The sequence below is a fragment of the Salvia hispanica genome, chromosome 6 (assembly GCF_029641045.1).
Source record: "Salvia hispanica isolate PSC_SH4W2 chromosome 6, Shi_PSC_v1, whole genome shotgun sequence".
NCBI lineage: Eukaryota > Viridiplantae > Streptophyta > Magnoliopsida > Lamiales > Lamiaceae > Salvia > Salvia hispanica.
The window spans coordinates 15,915,768-15,925,962 of record NC_142697.1 but is presented as its reverse complement, the minus strand read 5'-3'; the positions used below and the strand labels follow the sequence as shown (position 1 = coordinate 15,925,962).

The window sequence follows — 10,195 nt, the reverse complement described above, 5'->3', positions numbered from 1 at the left end:
CTAGCGATATCAGTGGGGAGGAGGGGAAATTGTTAGATGACTGAACGCCCCCACTGTCCCCAATTTTGCAGCTGTACATTCCCAATGTTAGTGAAGAAGAAGAAGAAGAAGAAGAAGAGGTGTTGTTCGATGATAAAGAGGAGAAAGATTCTATTGGTAAAGTGAAGGAGATCATCGCATCAATTCATGTTGCTCGGGTGCCATCTCAAGAAGTTGAGAATTGTTGGAACAAGAGAGGAGGTGCTTATACCGGTTTGAAGATAATTATCAATGAGGATTTGTTTGTTGGTGATGTTACGAGTATTGTTCATTATTCGACATTGTTTGACGCCGATGCCAGATTCGTCCCTCCTCACCACAACACGCCATTACCCCGGTTCCGTGCATCGTCTTCTTGGTTTCAGGTTTCTAGAGTAGTATGGGATTTTCTAATGACTAAATGTATGGAGCTCAGATGATTGAAACATAAGTGGAGTTTGTTTTCCTATGTGAAGAGCAGTGAGAGTTACATGCCTTACCCCAATGTTGATTTCATTCTATAGGTTTTTTATCCAGGAGGAGATAACTCAAAGCTTTTGTTATCATTGACTCTCTTGATTGCTTCGTGGTTCTCACCTTGAGGACAAGGTGGATTTCAACCATGGGGTTGATACGGATATAACTATAGAAGATCCCATATCTCTATTATTTCATTTATTACTGATTTAGTATATCTTTCTCATATATCTCTTAAGATCTTTATTATCTTGTTCACCAAGTTAGGGTATTGGTAGGAGTATTATAAATAGGACATATTGTTATTCTCATTAGTCAATCAATGAAATTGTAATTATTTATCTTTTATCTTTATTTAGTTTTCTGTCTAGAATCCTATCGATTGTCGACAGAGCAAAGTTTCTCTGCGACTTTCTTTAGCTTCTTCACTTATTAGGGAAGATCCTTTATCATTATATCTGAAGCAGATCGGACAGATCCAAAAAATGGAGTCCTTCAGCCAACGTCTGCGTGGCAAGGGGGAGAGAGATAGCGTCGCCACAAAGCCGACAAGAGAAGATGATGTTGATTAACTAGAGATAGATAGGCTATGATGGTATGCTTTTTGGTAATGCAAGTCCGACGACTGGCGAGAATGTAAAGCCTGATTATGGACGAGGAGAAAGGCTGAGAAAGGAGGCATTGATGGAGGAACCAACGAAATGGTTGAAGTGCATTGCCGTCGGAGAACAGGTTGTTCTCCGGGATGAGAACACGAAGGAAACGTTGTGATATGTCTGCTTCATTGATAAGTTTCCAAAATGGAAAAGTAAATTAGGGCCTAGTGGTTATTAGGCTCAAGAAAGAAAAGAAATGAAAACAATGGGCTTATAGTTTGAGTTGGAATAGATCGAGAATGGTCCATAGATGGCTCCTAGATACGAGCAAAAACTTTCTAGAATAGCTCCACGACACAAAACTGTCTGAATTAGCTTCTTGACACGAGTTAAAACTGTCAACAAAGAATTGAAGAACTCCATGAAATGAGTCTAAACTTTCAATAATGAATGAAGAACTCCTTGATAAGAGCCTAACTTTCGAAAATGAAGAAGCTCCTTGAAATGAGTTTAAACTTCCAATGAAGAAAAAATAACTCCTTGATACGAGTATAAATTATCAATGATGAACTTAAGAAGCTTTATGATATGAGCATAAACTGTCAATGGAAATTGAAGAACTCTTATATACGAGTATAAACTATTTATCAAACTATAGATCGTGCAAGTTTAGTGTCGAAAACTTGATACTCAACTTAAGGGGTAGTGTTGGAATAAGGAAATCAATTAATTGAAGAACAAGAAGGCAAGAGATGAGTGTTGGAATAAGGAAATCAATTAATTGAAGAACAAGAAGGCAAGAGATTAAGTTACGACAAGAATAAAGAAGGAAATCAATTAAAGATTATGGAAGATCAAATAAAAAAGGATATTAGTATATATAGAATATAATTTCCATGTATAGCTAGAATTAGATCCCTATAAAAGGTGGTGTAATTATTGAGAGAATTAATTCAAGTTTAATATAATGTAGTCCATAAAGCTTTTAGTGTCTTTTATTTTCCGCATTTTACTTTTCAACAGTTTGTGTCGCTATTCATCCGCATCACTAAAATTTGAAATATGCGTGTGAACTCAATTTCACGTTGTACAAAGAAAATCATTACAAGATTAGTTTCTAATTTTTGTAAGTTTGTATGTTGTTCAACTTTCGAATAATGGGAAACAAATTAGTTTGATCAAACTTTATAATTATTGACAGTTTGGGACTCTTCTTCGTCGCTTATCCTCAATGGTTTCGCATTGAATTTGGAGTGTATCCAACTGATCAGGAAGAGATTCCCGACCCAGCTGAGTCGTTGATGCGACGACCGAGACCTGACTTCAAACAAATTTCCTCAACCCACTTCTACTGATTAGTATAGCGGAGGTAAGGGTCGAATCCCACGAGGATGGACACGTTTAGATAACTGTGGTGACTTTCTTGGGTGTTTGGTTAGCTACCACGCTTGGGTTGAGATTTTACCTAGACAGGAAACAAAGGTAGTACTCTACTGACTAGTAGGCGGAAAAATAACAGACATGTGGGAGTGTTCGTGAAAATAGGGGACAAGGTGCATCAGAGACATATGGAAAGCAGACAGTTACTAAAACAGAAAAGTTAGACAACAAAGTGTATCTGATGGCTGGGGGCTTTCTGACAAGTCTGGATAGTACCTCTGAAAAGTAGGGAACAAAAGTAAAAAGTGACTTAAAAGTAAAAGTGGTTCAAACTAAAGTTGATTTTGACGTTTTCTTCTTCACCAAGTATTGACAGAATTCAGATAAACACAAACACCATGACTGAACTTCAGATTCACAAATTCAAACTTAAAATCCATCGATTAAAATGCTTAAACTTAAGTTAAACTGTAAGCTGCAATTTTTACTTCTACTGACTGACATGCAAGGTGGTAATCACGGCGCAGAAAAGAAACTCATACATGAAAACTTCACAAAACATATCTACACTTCGAATCAACAACTCTCGATGAGAAAACACTTAGAAATTGAAAGCAATAACTAAATCTAACTTCCCTAGGCAGAATGAAGCAAACTCAAACCAAAGTGACATGCGAAATAGAAACTTCATAATGTAAAAGCTGGAATTTAACAAAGTATTTCAAAAGAGCAACAACAATGAGTGTTTGCAAATAACTAGCAATGAACAAAAGTAAAGTTTAAACTAAGAAAGCGATTAAGATTGTTTGTGCCACTCTGGGCGATGATACTACTACACTGCTACGACAACTGGCTGGAAGGGCGAACTGATGACTTCTCCGGCAGACTTTTGAACGTCAAGTGACCATGGCTGTGGCGAGGAATGAGAGGTAGGATAATGCTGAATGATTGATTTTCTAGAGAGAATTCTACTAAGTATGACTGTCGAGCTTGGCTTACTCCGCGCACCCCTCTCTCTCTCCAAAAATGGCTTCTTTTATAGGGAGGCTTGCCCTTGCTTTTAGGGTAGACTTCCCCCGCATTTTGACCTTTTTGCCCTCGTAAAATAATCATCCCAGCTATCATCCTTCTCCATCTCGAGCCTTTTCTCTGGCATGCATTCTGGTCAGTATCGCACCCTTCTAGTGCCCTCTTCACTTGCGTCACTTGAATCGTCTCCTACTGACTCGGATCCTTCAATCCTGCACACTTAAGCAACTGTTTTGCAGATAATACATGTATTTCACGACATGCTGACCAGTAACCAAGGCTTAGAATACGACTTATCAATTATATAAATAATTAATCATATACTATTAATTAGTACTCCCTCCGTCCCGTCTAAGATGACACATTTTCCTTTTTAGTTTGTCCCAACTAAAATGACACATTTCCTTTTTTGGTAACTTTCTCTCTCCAATTAATACATCCAACCACTTTTTCTCACTCCTATTAAAATATCCATCTTTCTTTATCTCTCTACTTTAATACTTACACCTACCTTCTCTCTCTCCAATTAAATACTTTAACCAATAACTCCTAAAACCCCGTGCCGGCTAAGCAACGTGTCATCTTAGCCGGGACGGAGGGAATAATAATTAATTATTACAAATAATTTTAATAAAAAGACATACATGACTTGGCTCATATGCATTATTATGGATTATTTGAATATATTTAAGTATAAAAATAAATTAACATTATTGATAACTATGGGGTACTAAAAATTAAATTGAAATTGATAAAAATATTCTTCCTATGTATTTACAAATAATCAAAATTAAATTTGTGCATATTTAATAAATATTAATTCAGTTTTATTCTTGTTATATGTAAAACGCCCGAGTTGGACATTCAATTGCTTCGATTTTGAATTATGCGGAGAATACCTTAGGCCATATCCAACCATTTATACCAAACTCAAACCCATTTTTTTTATAAGGGTCACACCAAAAAGTAATGAATCATCTGGGTTGGGATATAGACATAAAATAGAAATGAAAAATGGTTAAAAGAGAGGAGGGTAGAGTACAGAAATTCCATAGATATCATCCACATGTAACTTCTTAATCTCGCCCATTGAAATACCGGGATACATGAGAGCTTTAATTTCTGTGGTGTGACCAAGCCCAAGTATATGACCAAGCTGGTGCATAGCCACCGATTCAAAGTGAATCCCGTCAACATATGTATTCTTTAACGACCATTTCTCGTCCGCGTCGAAGTGGAGACGCCCATCCTCCGGCGCGAAAGCGTGTGCCAGCTTCCCCATCTGCCCATCGAACGCCGCCCCATCTCCATGGTCTCCCTTGAAAAACCCGATCACAATGTCACTCTTTAAGAAGCCCAGGTTCTCGTAGAAGGTGAAAACCGACACGTTGGCCCGCTGCCTAAAGGCCGCCTCCATGAAGGGCTTGGCCCTCTCCGGGAAGCCCTTCGTGTAGGAGTAGGAGAGGCGGGTGTAGGGCCACCTCGGCCTCCCCTTGAAGAAATCATAATAAGACGGAAACTTTGCTTCCGTCTTATTATGATGATTCGATGTTAGGGTTGTAAGCCATTTCTCAATACTTTAATGATTTCTATAATGAAATCTAATTCTAGATTTGAATTAATTCAACTATAGCATTTATACTATAAGTGGAGATAAAATCACCAACCTCCATCCATGCTTTCTTCATTTGATGTAGAGGTTGAAATCCACCAATTGATGGTTGTCCTATCCGACATTGGATCCTCTATAATTGATGTTATCCCCTCTTTGACCTTAAGCCTTCAATGATTCTTTTGATGGATAAAGAATTAATCATTTTATTTATATATATACAAGAACCGAAAGTATATATATAAATATATTGTGACTATATTTCTGTGTATATAGTATTGTACATCTGTATTTATCGTGGATGTGAGCACACATATATATAGGTAATGCAAGTCTCTTCATGAAAGGTGGTGTTCCTTCGCATGCACTAACCGCAACTGATGCATCGATTCTTCCATAAATAACCACCATACAGTTAAACTTTCTGCATGGCTTTAGCATAGACAAAATAACCGATTCCCACCAATATACGCGTCGCTTGGATATTGTGAATTAGTTTACCAATAAACTAATCAGTTTTCTCACAAATCCACCGCAAGCATACATGCATATTAATATATATATGTGTGTAACTAGTCCACACGTAACATATATGCTTATTGATATATTATACATATATCATCATTACTTTATGTACATATATACACATTGATATACCTTTTATATATATACACATAAACACATTATATTATTTTAATAAGAGGCAAGAGATGAGGGTTATCAACACACCCGATTCTAATTCTTTAATCGAAACCGGTCCATCACGGTATCGTCTTTTATATTAGAATCTCTTTTAACTTTTAATATTATGTACTTGAACTTTAATATTAAACCAATAGATACATAGGTCATATAAGAATATAAATATTCTTACATTCTCCCACTTGACCTTTGTATCGTCTTAATGGTTCAATAACCATTATGCGCAATTTTATATCAAGTTCATAAATCCTTTAAATACCATATAAAATTAGAACTAATCGAATCATGGCGGTCACACATCATTAAGCGACATGATCCCTTCCATGTATCACAAACCAATTCTAACTTTATATTGTCCTTTCATTGAGATAGAACTTTTATTCTCAATTTATTATATGTTATCCATGAACCATAATTGTATACAAACTATAATGATAACATATTCAATAAACAGAAACACACTTTAATTGAATTCCAAGTGTCGTACACCTTATGAGCATAATATAATTCGCAAGCAAGGCTTTCTCTATAATACCCATATGTTTTCCATGGCCAATAAACATTTGGGTGATTATCCTTCATTTAACGGATCCGCTCTAATTATATTTGTCCTTATATGCTCAATGGACACTTTATGTTTCTATACTTCTTCCTTTACAGACAAGTACTTCAACATCATGTGTATCACCTTTCAAGTACTTATCTTTCCTTTAGAAGAAGATTTTCTGCGAAATTATCACAATAAAAATCTCAGCGGCTAAGCTATAATGTTAACAATTTCAAGTCTCGAGATTAAATTTTGCAATCACTTTTCATCAAATTTGGCCTCAAAGCATGCCAAAATTCAACTTTCATAGTGGAAATAGCAATGACAAACTATTTTCCACTTTTCCATAATATTGCTCCCACGACTTAAAGGAACAAATAGCCAAACGTCAATTTTCTACTATTGACGCATCCGGCATAGTCTGAATCTGAATTTCCAATGACTTCTAAGTCATCGGATCCCCTTTACATAAGCATGTGCTCTTTGGTGCCTTGCAAATACCTGAGGACTTTTATTTGCAACTTTCTTGTGATCCTTTCTGGGATTACTTTGATATCAACCCAACAATAAATGTAATATTTGGTCGCCTACATATTTGAACATAGTTCAAACTCCCAACCACTGATGCATATGGAATTCTTTTCATTTTCTTACGCTCCAATTCAGTTTTAGAACATTGTCTCCCTTCTGAATTGGAGCTATCCTTATAGAGCAATTTTCCATTCTATATCTCTCTAAAATTTTTATAGATATATCCTTTATGAGACAACTTTAACAATCTTTGTGATCTAGCTCAAAATATTTCTATTTTGATCACATAAAATGTCTCACTCATATCTTTCGTTTCAAAAATCCTTATTCTCCAATTCACTTTTAGGACATTTCATTTACCGAAGTTGTCTCCCTTCTGAATTGGAGCAATCCTTATAGAGAGATACTATTTATTAACATCATGTAACGTACACATGTCATTTGCAACAAGCAAAATATCATCAACATATAAGACTCAATTCATAAACTTGCTCCCACTGATTTTTACATAGATAATCGATCAATAATGATCTCTACAAAATCATATGACATAATGGTATCATTAAACTTTAAAATATCATTTCCAGGAAGCTTGTTTTAGTCCATATATTGACTTACTTAGCTTATATACTAATTTTTCTTGTTATGTGGTCAAGAATCCTTCAAGTAGATCCATATACACTTTCTCTACAATTTCTCCATTCAGAAAGATGTTTTTACATCCATTTGGTGAAGCTCGTGATCAAAATGAGCCACCAAAGCCAAAATTATTCTTAAAGAATAGTCACTTTTCATGGCTCATTGGAATGAGTAAATATTTATCACGGCTTATGTCACATTCACTTTTAATAGTGTAAACCATAGTTATTTGAAACAACATATTTTCTTTTCCTTACTGATCGTTTCAATATTTATTGTGGTTCACTATTCTCTTCTAGAATTGTGATAGGTTCATCCACTTCATTTTCGAATAGTGGGTTTTACACATTATCGTGTTGTTCTATTGTGTCTTTTGATTGTGACACAATAGAACAATAGCCTTAGGTGCAACAATATGTGGATGGACCTTATTAGACTTCATGAACATCCATCTTTCACCACTCCCACTAATTTTCACCATTTCAATGAACCTAACATTTCCCGTTTAAAATATTCTTGTACTATGGTTAGAACAATAAAGTGTATACTCCTTTGATTTTTCCGGATAGCCAATAAAAAAATTCACTGACAATCCTTAAATCAAAATCATTTCATGCGGTATAACATTTCTTATGCTTGACAACCCCAAATACGAATATGCCTTAAGCTAGGTTTCCTTACCGTCCACAGTTCTAAAGAAGTTTTAGGAACTGTCTTACTAGGAACCTGATTAAACATATACATTGTAGTCTTTAAAACATAAATCCCCAACAAATAGGGTAACGTATAACAACATGACATAAATCTAACCATTTCCCTTAAGGTACGATTCCACCTTTCTACTACACCATCCCGTAGCGGAATATTAAGCATTGTATACCGTGCACAAATGTCTCTACTTCGAGAAACTTTACAAATGGACATGGATAATATCTATTATAAAAACTCAACAACTCTATCCGATCTCACAACTTTAACTTTTCTATCTAACTGCCATCCACCTTGTCAATGAATACCTTTAGGACATTCACTGGCTTGGATCTTTTATGCAATAGATATTTATTCAATAATGTGAGTAATCGTCAATAAAGATGATAAAGTAATTCTTATCAATCCAAAAGGAGTATCAAAATGACCACATATATCGGTATGTATTAACTTAATAAGCTAACTGCTTCTCGTGGCTGATTTCTTTATAACGTGTTTAGTTTGCTTCCCTTTAATGCAATCTACACACATATTTAGGACACTAATTTTCAATTTTAAGGAAGACTTTTAGACTTTACCAACCTCATAATCATTTCTTTAGAAATATGACCTACTCTTTAATGCCACAAGAACGCAAAACTTTTACTTGACGAACAACGCTTAACGCCTCAACTTTCAATATTAAATAAGGATTCAGAAAACTTGCATCAAGATTGTATCTATTTAGTGAATCAAATATTGTACCATTACCATAATAGTAATCATTTCGGTACGATGTGGATACACCATATCCAATCTTGATATTAAAACTTAAGTCATCCAATCCACTTACAGAAACAATATTTATAGCACACTCAGACACATAGAGATAACCGTTAAGATCTACATGACATCCGATGTCTAAGATCAATCTCTAAGTCCCAATGCCTTCTTTCCATGCATTTATCATGTTTCTTATGAACAATTATTGTTCAAATCCTTTTGTAGATTGGATCGAACTGAATCCATGTTTAACATGAGAAATATAAGTTGTAGCACCAAAACTGACCACTAAGTATTATTAGGCTCGTCGATAAGATTTAAATTTAAAGTAAACAAAACTATTATGTTCAACTTTCTTATCGAACCAAGCCTTTCTTTTATGACAATCTTTTCTGAAGTGTTCTATTTGCTTGCAAATGAAACACTTCTTTCCTTATGGATATGCTTTTTCGGACCTTTCAGAAAATATTTATCCTTCCTTTTGTCCTACTTACTTAGTTTTCCTTTATTGGTGCCTACACTTCCAAGACCTATGACATTCGCAACTTGATAATTTATCTTCTTTAATCTCCCTTCCTTTTATACCAATATAGCCTTTAATTCTTTAATTGTCCCATTTCTCTTTAATGGTGTTTAATTCACATGGAACTGGCTAAATTCAACATGTAGGGAGTTTATGATAAATGTTGGCCGACAATTGCTCATAAACCTCCATTCTTAAGGTCGTTAACTTTATTGTCCGTCAAGTTAGACATGTTTGTCACATGATCGTGAATCGGCTGAAACCAGTCAAACTACTTTGTAGTAAGCTCGTTCATTATGCTTCTACATTTGACTTATTAGCCAAACCCGATCGTTAACACTCTATAATTTTCTTAATAAATTCCCTTTCTTTTTCTGTCATGGGCAAAGATGACCTCAAATTTTCTGCCATCGTCATTTTCATAAGGCTCAACCTATATGATCACTCCCAAGTCTCATATTGAGATTTTTAGTTACAGAGTGACATCTATAATGGTTGAGGATTCCTCTTCCGTTAGTATGACATGGTCTAATATCTTTACACCCACCTTAAGCTGGATCTATTAGGACCATTCTCTATAATTTTGCCCATTAATTTAATGACAGAGTAAGCATATGCAAACAAATTTTATAAGTTGCAACATTTATACATGCTTATCTATACATGCTTGA

General features: G+C 35.1%; 1 pseudogene; it reads right to left on the bottom strand.

Moving 5' to 3' along the window:
- Window positions 1–4,518: 4,518 nt before the first annotated feature.
- LOC125206283 (metalloendoproteinase 5-MMP pseudogene) lies at window positions 4,519–5,173 on the bottom strand (annotated as a pseudogene).
- Between the last annotated feature and the right edge of the window lie 5,022 nt (window positions 5,174–10,195).